General features: G+C 46.1%; 1 protein-coding gene and 1 long non-coding RNA gene across 15 annotated transcripts in view; one reads left to right on the top strand and one right to left on the bottom strand.

Annotated features, from left to right (window-relative positions):
* The window catches only part of PKIG (cAMP-dependent protein kinase inhibitor gamma), a 119218-nt gene that overhangs the window by 30992 nt on the left and 60607 nt on the right, over positions 1-27619 (bottom strand). For 2 of the 9 annotated variants that reach the window (XM_085002859.1, NM_214371.1), the window contains 1 exon segment: positions 4865-5030. The exons of 3 other annotated variants lie outside the window; for them this stretch is intronic. The gene's annotated coding sequence lies outside the window, so the exon portion shown is untranslated. 9 annotated transcript variants of the gene reach the window in all.
* LOC106506688 (uncharacterized) lies at positions 1993-13858 on the top strand. 6 transcript variants are annotated; one of them, XR_014832428.1, is made up of 5 exons: positions 1993-2277; positions 4019-4141; positions 4254-4370; positions 6218-6274; positions 12468-13858. It is a non-coding gene; the product is annotated as an uncharacterized LOC106506688 (long non-coding RNA). The 6 variants fall into 6 exon arrangements; XR_014832425.1 differs by having other exon boundaries at positions 11977-13858; XR_014832427.1 differs by lacking the exon at positions 4019-4141 and having other exon boundaries at positions 11977-13858.

The raw sequence follows: 27619 nt of genomic DNA, 5'->3' as shown, positions 1-27619 counted from the left end.
CCTTCTCCTGATCCCAGGCTTTACCCTCCTCTCTCTTCCTTCCCGCTCTGAGCTTTGTCAGCACTGGCCTCCTTTCAGTTTCTCCAGCATTGCACAGGCTTTCCTGCCTCGGGCCTTTCTCACGCATACCTGTCTCTAACTGGACCCCCCTTCCCCACCCACAGCTTAGCTCTGGCATAACCGACGACCAGCTTGGTCTAAACACCACCTCTTCAAGCCAACCTGCCCTGACCACGTTCTCTGCATCCACCCCTCACCCCGCTGATTCCACAGCAGCACCGTTAGTCCTGGTAGGCTTTACGTGGAGCCTGCTTCACGTAGCCTGCCCCCCATCCCCTTGCCCAGTGCCCAGCAGATATGAGGTGCTCAATAAACACCGGCTGAATACACGGAAAATTTACTGACGTGAACCAAAGGCTCGGCTTACATGCTCCTGTCCCTCCGCTTTCTCAGGCCTTCTTCCACAACCCTGTCCCTCTCGGGGCACATAGTCACACGTGTTAAAGTCGCCGAGTCTTTTTTCTTCCCATCAGGCTGCAAGCTACTTAGGTCTTAGTGACCTTGGTGTTCCCCATAAGCACCGTGTATGCTGCCCAACACACAAAGGCTTCTTAGCAGTGCCTGAGTTCACATGGACGTGCAGCCAAGTACGGAGGAAAGCCGCGGGGCCCCACCAACCGCAGGTAGTGGTTTCTCCACCCAGGGGACTGCGACACAGAACACGAGCACCTTCGAGACAGGCAAACAAGGACTCTGCCCAGGAAGAAATTAAAACGAGCTGAACTCGAGATGCAGTGAGTCTGTGGGTGAGGGGCGGGGGGAATAAGCATTGCCAATGGCAGCTTCCAGGGCAGAAACTCCCTGGTGGCAAACTGGAAACGTGTATCAGAGACATAAAAAAGTTCGTGCCCTCTGTCCTCGCCGTGCTGAATTCAAAAAATCAGAGAAGTGAAATCACTGGGGGATCATTTACATATGTTTTTCTGTACTTGTCTAGCTTCTCCTTCCAGGAACATCCAATTTTGTAATCCGAAACAAATAAAAGCCATAATAAATGTCATAAAAACAAACCAACAGAAAACACCCATCCCTGGACAACAAAATCACTCACCCCTAGGATTCCTTACTAAGTTCCTTTCTTTCATCTGAGGCCATGGGGACAGGAAGGTGCTGGAGGCGAAGGCTTCAGCAGGAGCAGCGCTCATTTCTAATGCAAGTGCTGGCAAAGCTCTGGGAGTCAGGAGACAGAGCGGGGGCGTGGGGGGTGGGGGGACGAGCACAGCTCAAGAGCAGGACCTCCAGCCACCTGATGCTGATCGGCTGTCATTAGCCACTCACCCGCCTGTCCTCCGAGATGCGCTGAGAACTGCATGAAATCAGAGGCTGTCTCTTAATCAGCTTGTTCCTCCAGCCTCATGCTCAGTACCCATGAGCCCTCAGCACAGTTTACTGAATGTCAAAGACTACAACTATAAAGCACTGAACATAACAACTGACCTAGGTCCCTGGGACATAATAAGAACGCATCAGCAACTGAATACTTCATCTCTTTAATGCTGTGAAGGTCCATTATTCAGTTGGGAAAAGCCAAGCTGAAGGCAATTTCTTGGAAGATTAGAGACTTCTTTTAAGTTAGGAAATGCTCGCTTCCTCCAGTCAGAGTGGATGCATTTTCATCTGCAATTCAGAATTGCTTAGGTGGACGGCTGAGTGCAACTTTCAAAGAAACCCCCCTTTGAAAGAGCAGGACTCAAAGTTTTCATAAGGCATTTCTGAAAGACTTCCAGGAGGTGGTGAGCTCAGCCCTGGGTCGTGATTAACGACTTGTTTCCAAGAACTTTAGATTTTCCACATCTGTCTCCACTTAGGAATTACTTCTGGCTCCTCGTGAAAATACTTGGCAGTTAATTGGGTGAGCTCAGCTCCTTGTCACAAAGTAACACCTGCCACCAGTTTTTCCCTTAAGTGGCTGGGCCAGAGACCCCTGGTCTCAGGAGAACAGCACCTGCTTCAGCTTTTGGCCTCCGCACCTCAGTGGGTGAGGCTTGGTTTAAAGAGCCAGCATGGCAGCTCCAGGACCCAGTAGGGAAGGTGGGTGTCAAAACTGAAGTCAGACAGGACTTTGGGCTGCCATCCTATGAAGGGGCAGGCGCCTGTGTACGTCAGCTAACGTTCTCCTTCTGGAAACCGTAAGGCAACTAATCCTGAGCACATATTTGGACCAACTATGGGCATCACGCGCTTTATCCTGCTTCATCCTCATGGCACCCCTCTGCGGTAGGTATCGTTCTGACACCTCCCCACCCCAACTTTTCAGAAGAGAAGCACAGTCTGTGAGGGAAGGTGAGCTGTCCAAGACAGCTCATCTTCGCATCGAACCCTAGAATGCCCAAGGTCACAGGGACTGTGGACAGCAGCCAGCCCAGGAGCCACCAACGCATGTGCCCACCGGGGCCAAGGGCCAGGCAGGAGACTAGAGCATGTGACAGACTGGACAAGGAAATGGCACAGACAGTAACACTGGAGAGCACAGCCTGAAGGCATTCAAATTCAAACAAACAAAACCCCCAACCAGGTACCTTTCTTCCAGAGCATTACCTCCTCACAACCACCTTAGAAAAGAGGACAACTTTTTTAATCAGCTAAAGTCTGGAAATCCTTGGCCCTCCTGCTGCCCATGCCCCGGCTGGTACCCGGCAGCAACGGTCCACTTTCCAAGGGCTTAGCTGCCGGGCAGATGGACAGAGGCTCAGACACGCCAAGGGGCTTTAAGAATCCTCCGGTTAACCACAATCTTAATCCAAACAACCAGTTTTAAATACTGCACCTTCCTGAGGGCTAGGGTCTCTGATGGCCTCAAAGAAACCAAAAAACTCTTAAAATTGCCAAGACCTGGAAGCTTGGAAACTCAAAGTCCAAGACTTGACAATTTCTTTTGCTTGTCCTTGTACCTTGGCCGCCCGCCCCTTCCACGCAGCAGTGGAGGCTGCGTCCAGGTGAAGTGCGGGGGAAGGAGGGGGTTTTCCCCTCGTCTTCTTCTCTTTTGCCAAGAGAGGGAGGAGAAGGAGCTCTAAATTAAAATCGAGTATGCTGGGTCTCCTCTGCACTCAAGTGCCAAGCTCTCTAGCCGGCACTGAGGTCCAGTGACAGAACAGTTGGTGCAGGCTGTCTACTAGAAGCCACAAACTGACGTCAGGCCAATAATCGTGTAGGCACAGCTCAGGAAGGAGTTCAGGAAACACTAGGAAGGAGTTCAGGAGAATTCAGGAACCTAGTGTGGCATTTACCCTGTCAGCGGAGATAAGGAACAACGACCCTGAGCGGCTGGTGCTGGGTGAACAGAGGAGCCGAACCCGGGCTCCGCCCTTACCAGGTGCTCCAGGCGGTGAATTCCTTCCTCTCCGCCCACCTCCGTGCGCACGCGCACTCCCACCCTGAGCCTTTCTCCTTCGGGCGCACCAAACCTGACGACACTTTAAACTCAGAAGGAGCTCACTCTCGCCTTGTTTTATGTCCTCTTTTAAGTCTCCCGGAGGCACCAGCTTTTACCCACTCTGAGATACTGAAAACGAAGAGCACTGTACAAGCCCTAAGGGTGCTCCGCTAAGGGGAAAGAGGTTTGGGTGGTTCATTTTAAGCTGAATTTGGAAACAGGGTTGAGCCTTGAACAATACAGGAGTAAGGGACACTGATCCTCCACGATCACAGGGTCGAAAATCCAAGGAGAACTTCACAGTCAGCCCTCAGTACCCTCAGGTTCGAGTCCACGGATTTGAGCAATCACAGATCGCGCAGCTCTGCAGCTCATACTTACTGGGAAAAATCCACACGGCAGCGGATCCTGGAGGTTTAAGCTGCATTATTCAAGGGTCAACTACATAGTGGGTTTCACCCCCTCATTTATGTGCAAATGAGGAAATGGTGGCCCAGAGAGTGAAATACTTGCCCAGAGTCCCAGGGTTTCCTTGGGTGACTATTATACGGTGACTCCTTTTTTTTTTTTTTTTTTAATCTGAAGGCTTTCTTCTCTGTGATTTTTCCAACTACTTTTACCTGCTAGGAGGGTAGGTGGGTCACACACAGCACCTGCAAGCCTTATGTCTCAAGCCACCTGAGAACCCTCAGCTTGGCACCTACCCAGGTACGCCCCCCCCCCCGCCCCTGCACAGAGTGGCTCCCTCAGTTTAAAATCCTGAAGACAGAACCGAACGAATAAAATGTCCAAGTACTTACATGTTCTGTTTATTTTCTAGGAATAAACAGTACATCTTGAAAAGGAAGCAATAAAAAAGATCACAAAGCCCAAGTTAAAGATTTCCATCTTGGAGTTTCCCACGAAGCCACTGCAGCATCAGGGCATAAGCGATGAGGTAACTTCATGAAATCGGATCATATCTGTATCTTAAACTTAAAATATCAATGTTCTATTTGTGAGGGAGAAATTAAAGAACATTTTCATTTTCAGAGACATTCCCCTCTGGAATGTTTAAAACGTATTGTACCGCCTTTGTAATGAAAAATATAAATAAAGGTTTTACGAACACCAATTTCTAAGGGAGGATTTACTTCCTCACCTATATTTGGGGCAAGGAGCCACTTTGAAAGCTCTAGACACTCTGTCAAAGTTCTTTGGGTAACAAAGTAAAACAGCATTTGACTGGAGCCCATCTGTGAGCTTTGAGGTTCAGACTTTAGCCCTAGGCAGTTTCAGACAAAGTCATAATTTTCAGAGCAATAATATATAATATAAAAATAGACCCTTTGTGACCAACAGGCTGGAAAGCAAGCTCTCCAGAGAGCCCAGCTTCCAGGCGTGCTTCTCCCTGGGGGTGGGGGCGGCGGCAGAGAAGAAAGTTCTACTCACAAAAGCAGAGTTCCTTCAGAGTCCAGTGGTCCTCAGTCAGAGGGAAGGTGGAATTTCAGAAGCCAGGATTCAAAACGCTTCCCTCCTGACAGTGAGCCAGATGAGCTGACCGGCCAGCGGGTGCAGGCAGGATCTCTCGTGCCCTCTCTCTCCCTCTCTGTGTCTCCTAAATGAAATGCACTTCGAGGTTTTAGTGGGTGTTTCCCACGTCTCAGGCCAAGTAAGTCCCCATCTGTTGTAACCCAATGCTCAGCCCGATGATGTCAACCACTCAGCGCCCTTGCTCAGTTTCCACCTCTCTGTCCGCAGGAGAGATCCATTTCCTTTGGACAATGAGCCGTGGGGGCTGTAACTGCATCCCGGCCGGCACATGTGCCTAACATCCTTCCTTCCATTTTCAACACCGCAGCCTTAGTGACAAAAGGCTTCCTATCTGCTCCCTGGGCCAGCGCTGCCGGTGTAAATCCCTCTGCCTCTTAGTCACTGCTGACTGTGGGCTTATCGGGTCTGCTGTGCTGCGGTCTAATTCACTTCTTTGGTGTCTAATACACTAGCGAGGGTGGAGAGCTGCCCCCCCACCCCTCCCCATCTCTTTCCTCCTGCTCCATTTTCCAGGTTGTTGATTCCTCCCTAACGTTTCCCAGGTGCATGCTGGACAGCGTGCATAAGACTGTCCCTCACTTGGGGAGATGCCAGGCGCCCACGAGAAAGGCTCAGAAGGAGCGCTGGTCTGCCACTAGGGGAACTAGGTTCTGGTCCCGGTCACACTCCTAACTGAATGAATGGCCTCCAGCAAGCCACCTCTCTCTCTGGACCTCCCTTTCCCCATCAATAACATGAAGGCTTGAGTGTCTTCCGCTTCTAAAATTCAGTGACAGACAAAAGCTTATCAACAAGCGCAACATAAGGAACTTTACTACAAGCTGGCTGATACATGTCAAGGGATGGAGGAGCCCTGAGGGGTCGGAGGTCACAGTTCAAGGTGCCAGGCTCAGCTCGGGCTCCTTCGACCCCCTTTCTGTGGAACTAAACTGTTTCTCAGGCAGAAAATCCCCAAGAATTCACTGAACAAGTCCTGGGGGACATGGCAAGAGGCAGCATAAACTACTAGATAAGATACAGCAGCAAGAGAATTTAACTGTCCTAAGGGACTGATGTGGAACAGTGGCTGTGAGAGAGAGTAATTAGTGCCTCGCATCTGCAGAGTGCTTGATAGGAAAGACAAATAAAGCCTCCCTGCTTTGTGCACAGCGGGAAGCAATGTGACACCACAGTGATTACAGCCATCAACTTGGGAGCCAGAGATGTAGATATGGATCCTTGTGACTTCTCTGAATTTTTTTTTTTTTTCAGTTGCAAAATGGGAAACCGGGGCCTCCATTTGAGGACAGTGAGAATGAAATAACACAGGTGAGGGAACTGAAAATCTTTGGCGTTAGAGTGATGATAGATGGTAGTGTGCTTGCTGTTGTGTCTAAGCTTCTCTGATTCTCATGTGAGGAGAATGAGGTTCCCAGGAACTGCAGTATTAATCTCCTTTTCCTGGATAGGAAAATGAGACAAAGAGAAGTTCAGTGACATGCCCAGGGTCGCAGAGCTCAAGATGAACGGGCCAGCCTTGGACACGGAGTCTGTTTCGCTCCTCCTTAGGCCAGCACATGGGCCACACAATGGCTGGCGCTACTTCTCAAAATGGTTACTCCCCCAAGCCCGACCCTTATTTCTAAATGGGATGATCTCCACTTTGACAAGCAGGCTAAGCTTCTTAAACCAAGTGGGGAAGGAGTTGGGGAGAGAGTTTTCCTGGGTTCCACCAGGCCTGGGACAGGCAAAGGCAGGCAGTCTACTGCCTGCAGGAATCACTTCTGGCCACTAGGTAAGAGCACGCTAACCTGCTTTTCTACCAAAACTCGGTGTGGCCTGAGGCAAGTCGGGGTTTCAATCGCCCCTCCCCCCACAAGAGGCAGAGCTGATTGACCTCAAAGCTGCCTGGGACCAAGAGCTCTATTGGGAAAGAAGCTATTTACAGATGCGGGGGAGGCCCTGGTAGTTTGTGACTTAACAAGAATTTTAATTAGTTCTCAGAAAACGCTGAGGTTAATCAGAAAACGTCCAAGCAAACAGGCCAGATCCCAAGAGGGAGTCCACCACTTGAAGGCTTTTCTGCAAGTTGCTGAGGGACTGTAGTGAAATTAAAAGAACACCAGGACTTCCCGTTGTGGCACATCGGAGACAAATCCAACTAGGAACCAGGAGGTTGTGGGTTCGATCCCTGGCCTCGCTCAGTGGGTTAAGGATCTGGTGTTGTCGTGAGCTGTGGTGTAGGTCGCAGGTGCAGCTCAGATCTGGCGTTGCTGTGGCTGTGGTATAGGCCGGCAGCTATAGCTCTGATTAAACCCCTAGCCCGGGAACCTCCATATGCCGTGGGAACAGCCCTAAAAAGACAAAAAAAAAAAAAAAAAAAAGAAGACCACCAGCCTGGTCAGCCACAGAGAGAGAGAGAGAGCAGCAGGCAAGAGCCTGGAGAGGCCTGTCCCTTCCTGTCGCTGTACCTTCTACCTGCATAGGACCTTGGGCAAGTTAACTGCTTCGGCCTGGTTCCCCAGTATAAAATAAGAACAATAACAGCATTCACCCCCCAAGGTTCTTGTGTGGCTCAAGTGCCTCACATACTACAAATTCAAAAATACTTGGAAAAGGAGTTCCTGTCGTGGCACAGTGGAAATGAATCCTACTAGGAACCATGAGGTTGTGGGTTCAACCCCTGGCCTTGTTCAGTGGGTTAAGGATCCGGCGTTGCCGTGAGCTGTGGTGTAGGTCGCAGGCGCGGCTCAGATCCCAAGTTGCTGTGGCTGGGGTGTAGCTGGCAGCTGTAGCTCCCATTCAACTCCTAGCCTGGGAACCTCCATATGCCTCGGGTGTGGCCCTAAAAAAAAGCAAAGAAAAAAACAAAAAAAACCCAAAACTTGCAAAAACCAGCTGGCACGTCTTAAAGACATTATTTTTAAAAATTCTGACTCAGGGGATGAAGTGACAGCAAATGAGTAAGGTCAAGAATGTCGGGAAGCCAAAAGAAGGGCTGGTGTTTCTGAGGTCAGGGTGAGTAAGGAACAAAGTCCTGGAGCCCAGTCAGGCCGGTTCTCAGCGTGGAGGCCTGGGGGCGGGGTGTTGTGTGGCTGCGCCTTTAGCCTTTATTCTAGAAGGGAGTGGGCGTCAGGAAATGCAGCCTGGCTCTTGACAGGTCAGTTTACTGACATCACCCTCAGCGCTCTGAAACACATTTTGTTTTCTGAACAAAAGTACTAGTAAGGAGCCCATTCTTAAAAACAAAGATAGTGCTTTCTTAAGATTATAACTCTTGCCCTGCATCTGTGGTCCATCTGTGACAGAAGCCACCAAGAGGAAACTCTGACAGCACCAGCACACTCACTCTGTCCTCTCTGACCACGGTGGATGATACACTCTGTGAGACAGGGCCACGCTCTGTGCTGTAAACGCCACTGTACGTCATCCCTACGTGAATCTGCTACAGGAAGTGTTACTCACATTCTCACCCTTTAGTTGTGGAAACCCATGTGCAGAGGCTGAACTGCCTGCTCAGAGGGCCCCTGGGGTAACTGAGGAGGCCTGTGCTCTGAGCTGGGGCTGTCTGGGACCAGGCCTGTCCTCCTCAGTCACTTATTCTACTGCCTTTTATTTTTTTTAAGGCCGCACTTGTGCATATGTAGGTTCTCAGGCTAGGGGTCCAGTCAGAGCTGCAGCTGCCAGCCTATACCACAGCCACAGCCACACCTGATCTGAGTTGTGTCTGCGACCTACACCACAGCTCAAGGCAATGCCAGATCCTTAACCCACTGAGTGGGGCCAGGGATCAAACCCGAGTCTTCATGGATACTAGTCAAGTTGGTTAGCACTGAACCACAACGGGAACTCCCTTTACTGCTTTTTAAATGCTACCCTGCAGGAAACCTGGCCGTTCCTCACAGCCAGCAGGACCGGTTCCATTTGATGATAAAGGCAACTGTGGTGGCTTCAGAAGCGCAGAGCTGGTCTGAAGGGCTCAGACAGCCCCTTGGCAACAAGGCCTGCCTTTAATTCCCTCCCCCTCAACTCCAGTCTGGAAAGGCTCTCCTACTCTGAATTTCCCTAGCATCTTCTCTCTTAAGAAACTTATCCTTTTCTCCTTCGAGGTATATTTATTTTGGAGCAGCTCTTATTTTGCTGCTAGAATTTGAGCTTCCTAAGTAAAAGCTCTATGTCTAATTTATGAGCATTTTGTACATATTATGAAAGATTTATTAAAATAAAAAAATCTATAACAAAAACTTGTACTGAATATTATCACATGCCAAGCAATATTCTAACTGTTCTATATAAATTATCTCATTTAATCCCAACAAGTTGGGTATACTATCTCCACCTGACACAAGAGTACATTCCAGACACAACACCTGAGTACTTCGTTCAGCTGCTAACTGCTGGAGAGCTACTGAAAGGAGTGTATGAGGGAATAAATTCTGGCCACCACAACCCACCTTCCAGTCCAACACCTGCTGTAAAATGCAATTAACTTTTTACGCTATCAAAAGCAGGCTTCAGCTGTCATGCTATTTCAAACCCTACTTAGTTCCCCTGCCACACAGCTGGAAGGTCCCTGTTTTTTTCTAGCTCTAACTAAAGGAGAAACATATGGACTGCGACTTAATCAAAGCAGATTTTTTTCCCTTCCCAATTAGAATCATACTTGCTTATTGTGGAGCAATAGAAAAGAACAGAAAAACAAGGAGGAAGGACTCCCATCATTCTACCACCAGAAATAACCTATTATCCTCCTGAGGTGTGGACACAGAAAGAACCACACCTGCATTCAAAATGATGGCTGAAATCAGAAACTTAAGTCATTGGGGAGGTGGGGGAGAGGGATTCTATCCTCAAAAAGGATGACAAATGTTTGGTAAACATTGGGGGGAGGAGTTTTGGAGTTGGCTGCTTTCTCTATAGGGTTTGATGCTCTGAGGCTCCACCTCCTGGCCCCCTGGACTGCTACGGACGTGGTATGCCAGCTCTCCACGGGCAGGGGAAGGGAAGCCTGATCCCAGGAAGAATGTACCTGGAAGATGGATGCTCACAGGATACCACGCTGCCCCCACCCCCTCGGGCTTTTCAGCCTTTTTTTTTTTTTTTTTTTTTTTTTTTGCTTTTTAGGGCCACGCTCGTGGCATATGGAAGCTCCGAGGCTAGAGGTTGAATCGGAGCTACAGCTGCCAGCCGACACCACAGCCATAGCAACATGGGATCCGAACTGCGTCTGAGATGTACACCATAGCTCATGGCAACACCAGATCCCCAATCCACTGAGCGAGGCCAGGGATTGAACCCACATCCTCAGGGATACTAGCCAGATTAGTTTCCACTGCGCCACAAAGGGAAATCCTTTTTCAGCCTTTTTTAAGGCCTGCTTTGCATGAGCAAGAGAGGAGTTTCACCTTTTGTTGTTGTTATTGTTTTAGGGCCACACCTGCGGCATATGGAAGTTCCTGGACTAGTGGTCTCATCACAGCAACACCCGATCATTAACCCACTCTGCCTACACCAACAGCCACGGCAACACCGGATCTGAGCTGTGTCTGTGACCTTCACTGCAGCTTGTGGCAACGATGGATCATTAACCCACCAAGCAGGGCCAGAGATCAAATCTGCATCCTCACAGAGATAATGCTGGGTCCTCAACCCGCTGAGCCACAAGGGGAACTCCAGCAAGAGCTGGGTTTCAGACGGGGCCATTATGGGAGAGACGGCTCTCTTTTCTTGGCGTAATTTTAGACAATCTCAGACTTGTTGATTTTTACAGCTGAAAAGAGGATGTGGTCTCCTCGCTTTTGAGATGGGCACTGCCAGGCCCTGGAAGGCTGAGGATTTCCTGAGGCTGCACACAGCCTGGTGCTCTAAGAGTCAGCAGACCATCCTTCCATGGGTGTGAGGCTCTCTCTGACACTGCACTTTGAAACAAGGCCCCTCCATCTTGCTTTGTTCACTCCTCTCAGCCGCAGACCTCACTTCCTTCCAGAGGCCTTTTCTCTGAGCCAGGTGAGCTCCCCAGGTGTAGGGGTCCCCCGGCACCCTGCACCCTCTATCTCGCCTCTCATAACCCTTAACAGACGTGCTTTTACATACCTGTTACATGTACCGTAAGCTCCATGAGGTCAACAACATGTGTTCCCAGTTCAATGGAACAGGGCGGGACATTTAACAAATTCTTTTTCTTTTAGGGCTGCACTGGCGGCATGTGGAGGTTCCCAGGCTAGGGCTTCAATCAGAGCTGCAGCTGCCAGCCTACACCAGAGCCGAAGCAACTCTGGTTCCTTTTTTTTTTTTTTTTTTGTCTTTTTTGTCTTTATAAGGCCACACCCGCGCAGCATATGGAGATTCCCAGGCTAGAGGTCGAATCGTAGCTACAGCTGCTAGCCTACACCGCGGCCACAGTAACGCCAGATCCAAGCCGAGTCTTCGACCTACACCACAGCTCACGACAATGCCAGATCCTTAACCCACTGAGTGAGGCCAGGGATCAAACTCACATCCTCATGGGCATTAGTCAAATTGTTTCTGCTGCACCACAACGGGAACCTAAGAAATATTTTCCTTTCTTCTTTCTTCCTTCCTTTCTTTTTCTCTTTCTGCCTGCCTGCCTGTTTTTGTCCTTTTAGGGACCCACCCACGGCATATGGAGGTTCCCAGGCTAGGGGTCTAACTGGAGTTGTAGCCTCTGGGCTACGCCACAGCCACAGCAACTTGGGATCTGAGCAGCATCTGCGACCTACACCAAGCTCACGGCAATGCTGGATCCTTAACCCACTGATCGAGGCCAGGGATCAAACCCATGTCCTCATGGATGCAAGTTGGGTTCGTTAACTGCTGAGCCATGACGGGAATGCCCTCAACAACTATTTTCTAAATGTGCACATGTGACCCCAAATAGTCCAGGCTTAGGGTAAAGCAATTTTTTTTCAAACTTAAAAACTATCATCTTCTAAACCATGAATTGGGCCTTCCCTCTCGTTGGGCAGGATCATTAGAAAACAAAAGATTTCATTCCAAATAATTTCTAAAAGACAGAAACAGTTCACAGAAGCATAATGACAGAAGATGGAGTCCAGAGCCCAGGGACAGGAAGCACCACTGGAAACGTGGAAGCCCAGGGAGGTTCTGAGTCTGAAGACAACACGCGTCAAGAGGATTTAGGAAGAGGGCTGGAGATAAGGGGACCCCCTGAAGGCCCTGTGCCAGTCAGCTGCCCACTACACACCTGCAGCACAGTGAGGGTCAGGAATCTATGCAGGACCCCAGGAGGACAGGAGGGCTCTCCAAATAAGCTGACTCATCTGCCTGGGGTGAGCCAGGGCTTCCAGTAAGAGAATGGGCATCCTTATTTTAACCTTGGAAGGACCCTCAGTCTCAGGTGCCTAAACCCTTCAGCATGGTACAGAGAGCTTCCAGCAGCTTCCTAGGTGGGGCTAAGGTTTATGGGGCAAACAGACAACCAATTCTAGAGGAAATCAAGGCCTGGCTTCTAAAGGAGGCTTCTATTATTGATTACAAATAGCAACAAGAAAAAAGCATCACAGGGCACTTGAGGAAAACCAACAGCATGACAGAGACTGAAAGAGAAAACAGATTCCATCATAGGAAAAAAAGATTCAGACAAATGAAAGCCTTTTAAAAAGAAATGCCTGTGAAACATAAAATACGCTGACAAAACTGGGTTCTTAGGAATTAACAGTATGAATACTAAAGCTAATTCAGGAGAAGGACTGGAAAATATGAAGTCTTTCAAAATATAGGGAAAAAACAGTCACAGAACAAAAAAGGATCTTGATATAGAACAACAATCCAGGAAGTTCAATGTCAGACTAAGTTGGAATTCCAGGGGAAAAAAATAGAAAGGAACGTATAATAGGAAGTTATCTAAGAAATCATGAGGATAAGTTCCCAGGGCCAAAGGAAGACTGCCTCTTCAAAGGAAAAGCTTAATAAGCCCTGAAAGGAAGAAAAAAAGACCACACCCAGATAGTGTCCTGACTTTCAGCATCCAAAAGGAAAATAAAAGCTACAAGTTTCTACAGACAAACAGATTCTTTCAAAAGAAAAGAATCAGGCTGGTACTTGTCAGCCACGCTGGATGCCTGAAGACAAAGAAGCAATGCTTTGCAAGGGGAAAGTTCTAAAAGAAAATGATTTGGGACCTAGAATTTACACTCAGGGAAGATAAAGACATTTCCAGAACTGCAAGGACCCAGAACAATTTATCACTCCTGGATTGTTTTCTCAGTGAATATCTGGAGGAGAAATTCACCTAAACAAGGGCTTAAAGTAAAAAGTAAGATTTTTGTAAAGCAAAGATCTACCAAGAGAGGTGGAGGGAAGGGACGTCAAGGATGATGATGACGACAAGACGACGAGGGTAGCTCAGGACCTCTGCTGACTTGCCAGGCCAGGGAGGCCGGTCTGAGTCTAGCTGGAGTGTGGCAACTCCAGGACTCCTTGACAGGCCTGCCCAAAACTGTGCTGAAAGTCCACGGGAAAGTGTGGAAAGCTTCCACACGACGGAACAAGGAAAACTGAGCACATTAAAGCAGAAGCTGTTATGAAGTCCAGGGAGACAGGCGGAAGGGAAAAGTAATTAGAACACTACTGGCTCAGTGGTAAACAATATTTGCAGTGCCATAACCCTGAAAACCGCTGAATGTGGCGTTAACCAAAAACCTCTGCTGCTGGGAGAAAAGGGTTAAGGGAGAAAAGAGTGTGAGCAGAGCAGTGGTGTCTGTGAAAAGGCTGAGGCCTCATGTGTTATCCTAGGAGGTCAACAGGAAGTGCCTCAACTTGACAAAGAGCAGTAGGTTGTGTGTGGTCCTTATATGGATCCGATTTGAAAAATAAATATTTTGAGTTAATCAGAGATATTTGCTAGTAATAAAAGATTATTTTGTTGTGATATTGGTAGTATAGTTATGTTTAAAAAAAAAAAAAGGGTCCTTATCTCTTAGAGATACATGCTGAAGGAGATACTGATGAAACATCTCGAATTTGTCCCCAAAGTATCTATGAGCGGGGGAAATGGCCACAAGCACATGTGAAACAAAACTGGTCATGATTCCTGAAGTTGGGTACTGGACGAAACATGATGATTCATTATGCTATTCTCTCTAGTATTGTATGTTTGATAATTTCAATAATAAAAAAGTACCAAATTATATATAGAGAGGGCTGTATAAGCACATTACTGAGATATATAGAGGTAGATACCAGAACAAACAGCTGAAAGGATCAAAAGCATCTGCTCTTGGGAGCAGGAAGGAGGGAAGAGAAAGAAGGGGGGGATCGCTGTTTTCTCATCTAAGTTTATAATGATATTTGACCTTAAAAAGAACACAGCAAACTTACAGGCATGAACCGTTTTGACAAAAACAAAATTAATGTTCTCAAAAGGTAAAAGAGTGACTTTACTGAGAAATGGAGATGATCACCAGAAGAGCTAAAAGCAGAAAAAATTAAATGGTTGCCACAGGTGAAGGGTAAGCAGGAGACCTGCAGGTGGTTTTCTTTTTTTTTTTTTTTTTTTTTGGCCACCCCGGGGCATGCGGAAGTTCCTGGGCCAGGGATTGAACCCATGCCACAGCAGTGACCTGAACTGCTGCAGTGCCAATGCTGGATCTTCAACCCACTGTGCCACAAGAGAACTCTATAGATTTTCTTTTTTTTGAAAGCATTTCATGATTGATTTTTTTTTTAAATGTTATCTATTTTTATCAGTTATTGCCCTGAGCATTTAGCAGGGCTTTGGTAATCCTGACAGGAACAAGCTGAATCTGTTTCTCCAGGTGAAGAATCCTAAACCACCTAGGGTATCTCCACATGAAATGTAAGAACAATTATTATTGCCATTTAACTATTACCTACCATTTGTCAGAGCTTTATCTATGTTGTTTCTAATCTTCACAACACTCCTACAAGGCAGGTATTTATAGTCCCATTTTACACATAAAATGATTGAGGCTGAGGAGTTCCCTGTGGCTCAGCAGGTTAAGGATATGACATTGTCACTGCTGTGGCCCAGGAGCTTCCTCATGCCACGAGTGTGGCCAAAAAGGAAAAAAAAAAAAAAAAAAAAAAAATGGAGGCTGAGAGGCATTAGTCATTTGCTTGAGGCCAGAGTAGAAGGCCAGGCTTTGGAACTCTTCCACCTTCCTACCTCTCCTTTACAGTCCACTGGCTTGGTCCAGCCCAGAAATTCCTGTTACATCCATTTTCTCAACTCCCCGAAACAGGAGAGGCAGCTTAGAAAGGCTTAGAAAGGTTGGGGAGCTTGCCAAGAATCCCGGTTCCCTGATCCTAATCCAGTACCTGCCAGCATCTCTATTCTCCGTCCATGACCCAATGTCAAGGTCTTCATAGCCTCCTCATGAGCATTTGACAGAAGAGTCACCATAGGTGAAGGCGGCTGAAGCAGAAATTTTGAGGGACTTATTTTTTTTCCGAAGGAAATACAGTAATAAGTCCTCAGCTGCTCTAATGTCAGCATTTTGCTTGCGTCTTCAACAGGGCTGCGGAAAATGTCAGCAGCCCGCCCGCCCGCCTGGCACCCGGGGGAGCAGCTGCTGGCACGGTCACGGGCAGCCCGTCGCAGTTCTGACCACCGAGCCGCTCTTCTTGGCTCCAAAAGAAAGGCCTTAGGGTGGGTGCTTCCGCCCTGAAAAGAGGATGCCTGTGTCTCCTAAACCTACTTTGCTCAGCGGCCAGGTGGCCCTGGGGCTTTTTGGAGTTGCCGGGAGTCTTAGGGCTGGGCTCCTCTGCCACAGAGGCAGGTCTGTGAAACTGTAGGAGGGGCTGGGGCTGGGTTGGGGTGGGGGTGGGAGACAAAGGTGGGAGCTGAAGGGCCTGAGAATCTGCTCCCCCACCCCCACCCCACTCATCTTGTCCTCTCCAGCCCCGGGCACCTGGGCTGCTGACGGCAGCCTAGGCGTAGGGCACAATCATGGGGTGTGAGATGCTGTTCCCCGGGCTGGGCTGTTCTGGCATCTGAACAATGACCAAGCGGCAGCTCGGGAGAAGAAGCTGTTTACTTGAGTTCAAACTATTTATAGCACCGGCAATCTGTACATATTTGGATGACAAATCTCTGGGCTTCAAGTGAGCCATGCTTTGCTCCTGGACAATTTCACGAACACATTCTCTCCCCCACGCCACCCCCAGGCCCCCTCCCTAACACATGGTGCCCTCGGGATGTTTTAGAGAAGTTGCAGAGTTTAAATAGATTATAAAAAGAAATCACATTTTTAAGAACAAGTGACTTTTAATCCGTTTGTCTGTGTTTAAGCTGCATAGTATTATTTTCTTTAAGGCCTGAATCAGACATGGATTTCTAATACATGTGTATGCTATAAAAAGTACAACAGAAATAAAAACATTACTGGAATGAGGTCTGTAATTTAACTTGTGCTATATCATTGTAATGATGCAGGGCCAAAGCTCAAGATCTGCAAAGAGAACGTTTCTTACGATACAGTTTATGTAGGAGGATAAAAGGCTTTACAGAACAGATCCACAAAGAGTATGTCATCATACATGCAAACAAACAAAAGAGATCTTATTACATCTGCTCCCCCCCCCGCCCCCCAATTCTGGGAGAGAAGCAGTCACAGGGTCTGGAGCTCTGCAAGCCCCCTCCCCAGCTGTTTACCACACAGGTTATACTGCAACAAGATGTGCAGAGCCTTCTGCGTAGTTTTAACTCACAGAAGGTGTTATACTCTTGCCAACAAATTTCTTTGGCAAAAGCAGCTTAACTCTAAAAGCCGCCTTGTTTTTATAGCAAAAGCAGTGCTGATCAGCCGTCTCCCCTGAGCCAGGCACTGCCTAATTCTGAAGGGGAAAATCGGTAGTTAATCGACATGTACACTGGCTAAAATGTTGGCGGTTTCCAGTTGTATCACACAACGCAGGAAGGAAGTGGCAAAGAGAAAAGGGCAGTAAGTGAGAAGAAAGGTTTCGAGTACGCACGGTGATGCTGGACAATTAATTTAGGGAGAGGGAACAGACAGATTCCTCAAAGGGACTAACTTGTTTTCTTGGCTTTCTCCCCTGCCTACAAAGCTCATCAGAAGACAAACAGAGGAGCTCCTGCTGCGGTGCAAAGGGATCAGCAGCATCTTGGAAGCACTGAGACAGGGGTTTGATCCCCAGCCCAGCACAATGGGTTAAGGATCCAGCATTGCTGTAGCTTTGGCTTAGGTCACTACTGCAGCTCAGATCTGATCCCTGGCCTGGGAACTCCAAATGCCACATGTGGGGTGGGCCAAAAATAAAGAAAAAAAAAAAAAGCAGACAAACAGAAAGGTCTCTAAGTTAATACCACTTTTTAAAATCAGAAGAAAAGTACTGGTGAGGGTGAAGGAAAGAAACATGTCTATACACAGAAGGAATGTAAATTATTTTAGAAATGTTTTACAGGTCAATTTGTCAGTATTGGTCAATATATGACTCCAAACTGAAATGCATACAATTCTGATCCCCTGATTTTACTCCTAGGAATTTAAAAAATACCCTCCTCATTCAGAGCTTATCTAAAATGTTACCTCTTGAGGACTTCCCCAACCTACCCAACCTAGGGCAACAGCCATCTACCTATCACACGGGCCACATCTGTGACCTACACCACAGCTCATGGCAACGCCAGATCCTTAACCCACTGGGTGAAGCCAGGGATCGAACCGGCAACTTCATGGATACCCGTCAGATTCGTTACCACTGAGCCACTATGGGAACTCCCTCACACGGCTCTGTTGGCAGAGCACTGCTTTTCCTTGTACATTAATTTGTTTACGGCCAGTCTTTCACTGCTCCCTCCCCGCTCCCACATTAAAAGGCCAGCTTTGTAAGAGCGGGGACTGATCTGTCTAACACACTGCTCTTCCTATGTTGGAGACCAGCCAGAGACATTCCAGCATCATCTCATGCAATCCTCACAGCCACAGGCGGTTTCTGTTATCAGCCCCATTTAATGGAAGAGCAAACCGAGGCACAAGTTAAGTCTAGCGAGCAGCCAGCAAGTCACAGTTAGAATGTAAACACTGGGGTGCATGACTGCCGTGCTAACTACCTTTCTCCAAATGAACCAAAGTCTCCATGCGCACACCTTCTGACCAAGCAATTCTAGTTGTGGAGATAGTCAAACAAGAACACATAGCTAAATACGTCTTTGTTTATTACAGATTGCTGATGGTCGCAAATATTGGAAATACATTTGGGCAAGTCACCAATTAGCTATAAGCCTCAAGTTTACTTTTTGGTAAACAGGGGTCCCATCTCAGAGACACTGTGAGAATTTAATTAGGCAATGCACAGCACCTGGCTTGTAATCACTCTGTTGTTGCTATTATTACATGCATTTAAATCTCTAAAAACATATATAGTATACGAAATTGTTAATAGTCTATTTCTGTTCAGCAGGATTACAGATTTCAGTAACTAAATGGTCTACTTTCATGTTGTTCTCATTTTTATAAAATGCTTATTAGCATTATACGCTTCAAAAATAAATATATTAAGGGAGTTCCTATTGTGGCACAGCAGAAAGGAACCTGGCTAGCATCAGTGAGGATGTGGGTTTGATCCCTGGCCTCGCTCAGTGTGTCAGGGATCTGGCTCTGCCGTGAGCAGTGGTATAGGTTGCAGATGTGGCTCGGATCTGGCATTGCTGTGGCCGTGGTGTAGGCCAGCAGCTGTAGCTCTGAATCGACCCCTAGCCTGGGAACTTCTGCATGCCTCGGGTGTGGCCCTAAAAAGCAAAAAATAAATAAATAAATAAATAAATTACTATTTTTAAAAAGAAGATGTAGAAAATAATGTTGTAGGAACTTAGAGGAAAAACCTCAGTTCATGGAACAGGGAGGGAGAGCAGTTTAGTAGATCCCCCCCTCAACATGTTCCTCCTCTTCTGTTCTTTGTAAGCACAAGATCTTCAGTGTGCGCATAGGTCCTACCCCCAATGCAAGGGCCTACACGCACAGCGAGGTGAAAGTGAGTCTTAATAAGAAATTTGTGAAGATGTTGAAATATAGATACAAAAAGAAAAAAAGTCTTGATAACCGCATTTGCCTTCTTACAGAGAAAGGCTTGGAGTTCTCTGGTGGCTCAGTGGGTTAAGGATCTGGTATTGTCACTGCTATGGCTCAGATCACTGCACTGGCATGGGTTCTACCCCTGGCCCAGGAACGTTTGCATGTCTCAGCACTGCCAAAAAAATAGAGACAGAAAGGCTCCTGTCAAATGGAAGGCCCTTTTGGCCACTGATCATCTTTTTGGGTTCAGCCAAGCAAAAAATAAAGAAATAAAAGCTGAAGGTTGCCAAGCAGCTCCGCACAATAATGAAAGGTGAACTGAAAATCCAAGGAAAGTCTGTGAGGAACAGAGGAGGAAGGAGGCAGGAGCCAAGAAAATGGCAGAGGTCTAGATTTTCTGCCATGTGACCTCTTTCTGGGACTCCCAAATTATCAGCAAAGCTGACAACACTTACAAACCTCTTTGTGAGTGTATTCTTTGTTCTTAATGGAAACCGGAAAGGGACTGAGTTTGTTTCTTCTTTTTTTGTTTGCTATTTAGAGCTGCACCTCAGCTCATGGCAATGCCAGATCCTTAACCCACTGAGTGAGGCCAGGGATCAAACCCACATCCTCATGGTTACTAGTCAGGTTTGTTACCACCGAGCCACAACAGGAACTCCAGGACTGAGTTTCAATTCTGAGGAGACAGGTAGAGACAAGGAAAGAGGAGGCAGGGATGACCAGGTGAATATACAAGGCACACCTTCACCTCTAAGGAATCTACACAATCTCGGGGAAACTTTGGACTTTACAGGGCATGACACAAGGGGTCACGCTAATCTCACCTGATCCTAAGGTGCTAACATTTCTGGGTTATACACGGTTTATTTATCAAGTGGGAGCGAGGTACAAACTGATACTATGTGTGCAGGAAACGAAGCTGGCTAGAGTACTGGACACCATTGAAAAGCTTTTCACTGTTCGTCAGTGATTCCTATCTGTTTTGGGTCATATATCCCTCTAAGGATGTGATGAAAGCTAAGATCTTATTCTTCAGATAAATGTCCATCTTCAAATGAATCCTATTTCAAGGGGTCTGTGGGAGTGCTTGAAGGCCACTTCTGGATCCAAAACAAGTCCAGAGGCCAAGCTGAAGAACTCTTGCTTTAGGGGAACCACAACAGCGTGGATGGACATTGCCTGTTGTTGACAGTGGGGATCATGGGCTACCTTGCAGTCTGCAGAAGGCAGAAGAACACTGCCAACATTCATTCATTTATAAACATTTGCGGGAGACCTAATACATTAGTTCCTGACAGCATAACGATAAAAGCAACAAGATCCCTGTACTCACTGAGCCACAGTCAACTGAGGGGAGGAAACAAGAAAACGGACCTCTACGATAGGGTGCAGTAAGCCAGACAATGCATTTCAGACTCACCTCACCCCTCAACTTCCTTTTCGGCTTCAGGATTTACTAACTACAAATGAAACAACAGGTGGAAATGATTGACATGAATACTGAGTACAAACAGGAAAGCATCAAGGGGGGCCAGGACACTGGGGCCATTTAAACAGCCACCTGGCTCTTTTGAGGACTTGAGATTTCCCTCTGCGTCTGCAAAATACTCCTCCCCCAAACTAGAGCTCTTTTCTTTTCTTTTTCTTTTTTTTTGGTCTTTTTGTCTTTTAGGGATGCATCCACGGCATATGCAGTTTCCAGGCTAGGGGTCGAACTGGAGCTGTAGCCACCGGCCTACACCACAGCCACAGCAACGCCAGATCTGAGCTGCATCTGTGACCCACACCACAGCTCTCGGCAACACCAGATCCTTAACCCACTGAGTGAGGTCAGGGATTGAACCTGTGTCCAAATGGATGCTAGTTGGGTTCGTTAACTACTGAGCCATAACAGGAGCTCTGAGCTTTCTTTAATAAACAGTAACCATGGGTTTTTTTTTAATGCTACTTTAAGAAAAAAGGGATTAACAAACTCTAAGATTGTTCTGAAAAAGAAGTCATTTATGCTGAGAGGCCTAAACCCACATTGCTGGTTTGCTTTATTATATGAGCAAATATTTGAGTCTGAAATAATAATATCTGATATTTGCGATACATGGAAACTTTCACATAGGCTGTCTCGTTTTTCCTGCAAAACATCTTGTCATAGTTAATTATATTCCATTTAATAGAAAAAGATATGGAGGCAAAGAGGGGCAGAGTCACTTGCCAAGGGTCATTTATAGCTTATAAGTCCTGCAGCCAAAATCAGGATATAGACCTACCTACCTTTCCCTAGTCTCAGGGGAAATGACAGTAATGACAGAAACAAGGAAGTCAGGAGAAGCAGCAGCCTTTAGAGAGAGTGGAGAGAATACATACATTACTGTTGCACCTTTTTTGTTGTTGTCTTTTGTCCTTTTATTTTAGGGCCGCACTGGCGGCATATGGAAGTTCCCAGGCTAGGGGTCTAATTGGAGCTGTTGCTGCCAGCCTACGCCACAGCTCACGGCAACGCCAGATCCTTGACCCACTGAGCGAGGCCAGGGATTGAACCCGAAACCTCATGGTTCCTAGTCGGATTCACTTCCGCTGCGCCACGACGGGAACTCCGTGTTGCACCTTTTAAGTATGGGTGTTGAAATCAGATGAACCTGAGAGAAAATTCTGAAATCAGAAAAGTTTGTGGCTGGTCCAGGTAACCAGTACAGGCTTTGCCTATTGCCCTAGGAATCTGCTCTGTGACCTCAGGCAAATCACTTAACCTCTCTGAATTCTGGTATCTCATTTGTAAAAGGAAGACAATAACAGCGTCTATCTCATATGACTGTAGAGAGGTGGAGGGAAGAACAGGAGGTAGAGTGATCTCTCCATCTTTCATGGAGGGGAACTCAAGGGATACAAAGCGAGTGGATTGGAACACGGGCCATTTCAGCCAATACGACGGACTAAATATCCTGAAACCTTCCTCCCAAACACCTCAAATGACAGGTGCCATCATCCTAGCAAATTGTATCTAATGCATGGCTGAGCTTAGAGAGAGAGAAAGGAAAAGGAGAACGAATGGAGGGAAGCAGGTCCTAAGAAAGCGAAAGACTATAGGCTCAGGAAGAGCAGGGTTTTCAGGAAAGTGAGGTGGAGATGGCAGAGTATGAGGCAGGACCTATAAGATGAAAGTGCCCTGAGCAGCTTCTGAGCTCCCGAGCCAGAGCCATGCTTTAAAACCTTTGAGGAGACAATCACAGAGAAAGGACCCCAGAGCTCTCTTCTATTTCCCACGACTGACTGTACTGCTCCTGGCAGCTCGATGATACTTATACATCCGGGGGATTTTAGTACAATGAAAGATTAGATCAAGGGCAAGACTATCAGTCCTTAGAACTAAAGGTAACCTCAAACTAATATGCACCAATGCCATGATTTATAACAAAGACTGTTAATTTTTATTTTTTTATCTTTTTGGGGCCACACCCAAGGCACATGGAGGTTCCCAGGCTAGGGATCCAATTGGAGCTGTAGCCACCGGCCTACGCCAGAGCCACGGCAACGCTGGATCCAAGCTGCATGGTGGTCCAGGTAACCAGTACAGGCTTTGCTTCTTGCACTAGGAATCTGCTGTGTGACCTCAGGCAAATCACTTAACCTCTCTGAATTCTGGCAATGCCAGATCCTTAACCCCATAAGCGAGGCCAGGGATTGAACCAGTGTCCTCATGGATGGTAGTCAGGTTTGTTAACTGCTGAGCCACCACGGGAACTCCAAACAGAGACTGTTTATTAAAGAGCTGCAGGAGTTCCCGTCGTGGCGCAGTGGTTAACGAATCCGACTAGGAACCAGGAGGTTGCGGGTTCGATCCCTGCCCTTGCTCAGTGGGTTAAGGATCCGGCATTGCTGTGAGCTGTGGTATAGGTTGCAGACGCGGCTCGGATCCCGCGTTGCTGTGGCTCTGGCGTAGGCTGGCAGCTGCAGCTCCGATTGGACCCCTAGCCTGGGAACCTCCATATGCCGCAGGAGCGGCCCAAGAAATGGCAAAAAGACAAAAATAAATAAATAAATAAAGAGCTGCAAAGAAACTATTGTGTCCACGCATGAAAATACCTAGCCAGGAAAAAATTCCAGGCCTGAAGCAGTGCAGTCTTTAAAAGACAACAGATTTGTAAAACATCAAAGGGATCCCCCCCCCCATCCCAGGGTAGGGGGGAGGACAAAGGCTGCTGGCTGAGAGATAAGACTCTGTAGATTATTAGGTTGAAGTTTTTAAAAGTCCCAATAAGGAAAACAAAAAGAAAGATGATACACTTGACGATAAATTTAAAGGCAACAAATTAGAGAACAAAAGTAGACTGGCTGTTTCTGTGAGAAAAACTAGAGGGAGTTGACCAAAAAGTCCATTAATAGCTTGAATTTAAAAAAAGAAAATTAGGTGGGATAATAACACTGAAACTTCTCCATCCTGTGGATCCCATGATAGGAGAACCCAGCCTTGTAAGATGGGAAACAAGATCAGAAGACCTCAGTGTGGACTAAATATATTACATGTGGCCAAAGAATAAGAGCAAAGTTCACGGTCTCTACAATTCTTACACACCCAACCACTAACTCCATGTTTACAAATATCAGCAAGAATGATTACAATTCAGGGGGACTTAAGTTTTAGGAAAGACTAAAGTATCCATTAGTTTCTGGCCATATCCTAAGATTACCCATATGTGATGCCAGAGCATTTCCTGCACTTCTAACAATAGAATCCTCTGTATCTGAAGCTGAGTACTAGAAGGGACACTTAACAAAGCAAAAGGCAATAAAATAAAATAAAACACATTTTAGGAGTTCCCATCATGGCGCAGTGGTTAACGAATCTGACTAGGAATCATAAGGTTTCGGGTTCGATCCCTGGCCTTGCTCAGTGGGTTAAGGATCCGGCGTTGCCGTGAGCTGTGGTGTAGGTTGCAGACGCGGCTCGGATCCCTCGTTGCTGTGGCTCTGGCGTAGGCCGGTGGCTACAGCTCTGATTCAACCCCTAGCCTGGGAACCTCCATATGCCACAGGAAGCGGCCCTAGAAAAGGAGAAAAGACAAAAAAAAAAAAAAAAAAAAATCACACATTTTAATTACAGAGAGCCTATGGACTCTAACAATCAAGAATGGCTTGTAATCAACGCTGACACTCTAGGTAATATTTTTGACTAAAGAGGCTGATGTCCTAAAGGAACCTTGATGAGGACATCATATATTGAGGGAGCTCCAAGAGGCTCACAATGTATGTCTGAGCACTGACTGCTTGTCTCAGCCTCTTAGGACCCTCTTGCATAGAGTATCTCCTGGAACAATAATCTTAAAGAATTTGCACAGCAAGCAACTTCTGCTATCACTCAACTCTGCCCATAGTGCAAAAGCACCCACAGACAATGTGTAAAAATATGAATGTGGCTGTATTAGAATTATTTTATTTACCAAAACAAATGGCGGCCAGATTTGACCTGCAGGCCAGAGTTGGCTAATTTCTCATTAGAGGATGGGATGCTGTAGTCAGTGGCATGCAATGTCAAGAGAGGCTCAAAGATAATCACCTGCGGTCATCTCAAGCGAAGTCCACACTGAAGGCAAAGCTATTTCAAACTCAGTCATCGCTGCTACAGACCAATGAAGGGCATGAGGAATAAGAAGGTCATGAACTGGGCTAAATGCATCTAACTGCACTGGAGACCTTAAAGAAAATTACAAACTGAGGTAATCTAGGGCACAGTTTCTGAGGTCCAGCACCTAATGCCATTTATGGTGAAGAAGTGAATCGAGGCAGCAATGGTGTTTTCTCCTTAGTGTGCTTGGGCATTTCTATGGAAACATCATCCCTGACTGCTTTATTTCCATTTGTGTAACATTCAAGCCCAGATCTAGCAACTTCCTGGAGACTGTGAAATACTTCTACTTAAACCAGACAGAGTGGATTCTGTGGCCCGCTACTAAGAATTCTGACCAATAGGTGTCTCCTCTACTAGAGCTCCCAGCATGGAACGTTTACTTTAGTTATTACATTTCTGTCCCCTTTAGTAGAGGGAGAATATAATTTATGCACCTCTGTAGCTCCAGCACAATGCCTGGCAAACAGAAGGCACCTATTAAATGAGTAGAGAAGAACAGATTAGAAAAAAACACACATAAAAAGTACTGCTTTAGTTAGAATGGTGGGATAAGTAATTTTTAAATGATGTTTTAATATATTTTAAGTGCCTAGGTAAGGTCAGTATTATTCATTCAAGACCAAGTAGCCTAGGAGTATTCATATTCAGGATCACAAGTCCTAATGAATGACTGCTAATTCTCTTTATTTCCACTGGTAAGTCTGAATTCAGTTTCAAAGGTTTGTACATTTATGTCCAGAACAGTGATAGCTACATGAAGTCATGATCAGGAAGATGTGTTCCCTCTTATGATCAGAGTCTGTCTTACAATAAATGGATGGAGGATTATAGAAAGTTAAGGCAAGATCACTGGATGAGATGGACTTGGGACCAGGCTAACGAAATCAGAAACTGATGATCATAAAAACAATGCCTAGAATTCACTATAACTCATGCTACATCACAGTTTGGAGAGTGATTATAAATGAAATGAAGTTGTGTCCTTTCGTAACATCAGAAAATGGTTATTTTCTTTTCTTTCTTTTTTTCTTTTGCTTTTTAGGGCCACAAGTGCAGCATGTGGAAGTTCCCAGGCTAGGGGTTGAATCAGAGCTGCAGCTGCTGGCCTACACCACAGCCATAGCAGTGCCAGATCCAAGCCACATCTCAATCTACACCACAGCTCACCACAATGCCGGACCCTTAACCCACTGAGCAGGGCCAGGGATCGAAAGTGCATCTTCATGGTTACCAGATGGGTTTTTTACTGCTGAGCCGCAAGGGGAACTCCAGAAAACGGCTACTTTAAAATGGAACAAGGAGTTCCTGTCGTGGCTCAGTGGTTAACGAATCCGACTAGGAACCATGAGGTTGCGGGTTTGATCCCTGGCCTTGCTCAGTGGGTTAAGGATCCGGCATTGCCGTGAACTGTGATGTAGGTTGCAGAAGCGGCTCAGATCCTGTGCTGCTGTGGCTCTGGTGTAGGCCAGTAGCTACAGCTCTGATTCGACTCCTAGCCTGGGAACCTCCATAATGCCACAGGAGCGGCCCAAGAAATGGCAAAAAGAAAAAAAAAAAAGGAACAAAAATGAGATCAAAATCATAATGAATCAAGAAGCCTACGGAACTACAGTAACAGAAAGTTTGGGGAAAGGAAAAAAACATTTGAAAACTATTTTTCCCACCTGCTGTGGGAAAGAGGGAGCTCTGACTTCGAGTAAAAGGAATTCCATCCCCTAAAAGATGATCAAGATTCTTTCTACCATCTCCCCAAAGATCAGAGTTAATGAATGTTTCCATCTGTCTGAGAAGAGTAAGGCTCATAAATAGAGTCTTATACCAAAAACAGCTTCTGGTGAATCTACAGATTCAAACGCAAAACTATCAAACCGTATAAGTACTAGAAAAATCCACAGCACAGCATTTTATAACCTCACAATGGGGGAGGTCTTCCCAAACATTACATAAAACCCAGAAGTCATTAAAGAAAATACTGACACATTTGACTGTGTATATAAATAAAAAATCTTCTGCAGGGCGAAAATCATGATCAGCAAAGTAAAAACCAAGTGTCAAACCAGGAAAAACAATTTCATATCATGAATAGCATATTTTCTTACCTCATGGAGAGCTTCTCTAGAAACTGATAAGGCAAAGACGAACAACCCAAAGATAAAATAAGCTCAGAAAGTGAACACAGAATTTACAGAAAAGGAAATACATATGGCTTTGAATATATTAAAAGACCTCAATCTTACTCTATTTTTCATCTACCATTGAACAATATCAAAAAGTCTGATAACACAGTTTAGTGCTGGAAAACAGGAATTCTCATCCATTGCTGATGTGTCATACATTGGCAGAATACCACTTGGGAATCAATATAAAGAATTCACACATCTGCCTTGGCAAATCACTTTTAGCAATTTATCACAAAAGCATACTTTCACAAGTGTGAAATATGTATTCGCTGCAGCAAAAGATTAGGAATAATCTAAATACCCATTAATAAAGGATTGGTTAAATAAATCAAGGTACTTTCCAATAAGAGAAGCCTATGTAACCACAATAATTTAGAAAAACAATGACAATTATTTAGTGATACAAAAATATTTCCAAATATATGTTTTTAAAAGCCTGATGAAATATGAACAGAACTATTAAAGTCGTGGTATCCAAGGAAAGAAAAATATAAATATTTACTTTTATATGTATCCACTATCTCTAGAAAGATACATAAGAAACTGGAATGGTCTCTGCAGGCTAGCTGAAGAGTGAGAATGAAAGGAAGATTTTTCTTTTTTCTCTTATAGATACAGGATCCAATCAAGAACCATGCTTTGAAATCAATTGTTTCATTTCTTACATCTCTTCTGTTCTAGAATAGCACCCCCATGTCTTGCAAAGAACTACTATCTTCACAGTAGTGAGTTTTCTAGTATTTTCAGCATGATCTACCTCTCCTTTTATCTGGGTATTCTTTTTTTGCTCCCCCTGCTTTTTAGGGCCGCACCCAAGGCATATGGAAGTTCCCAG

Source organism: Sus scrofa, chromosome 17, assembly GCF_054392235.1.
Source record: "Sus scrofa isolate SSC_HxYL_T2T_F1_AM1 chromosome 17, Sscrofa_HxYL_maternal_Yorkshire_Landrace_v2.0, whole genome shotgun sequence".
NCBI lineage: Eukaryota > Metazoa > Chordata > Mammalia > Artiodactyla > Suidae > Sus > Sus scrofa.
This window is presented reverse-complemented; position numbering and strand designations above follow the sequence as displayed.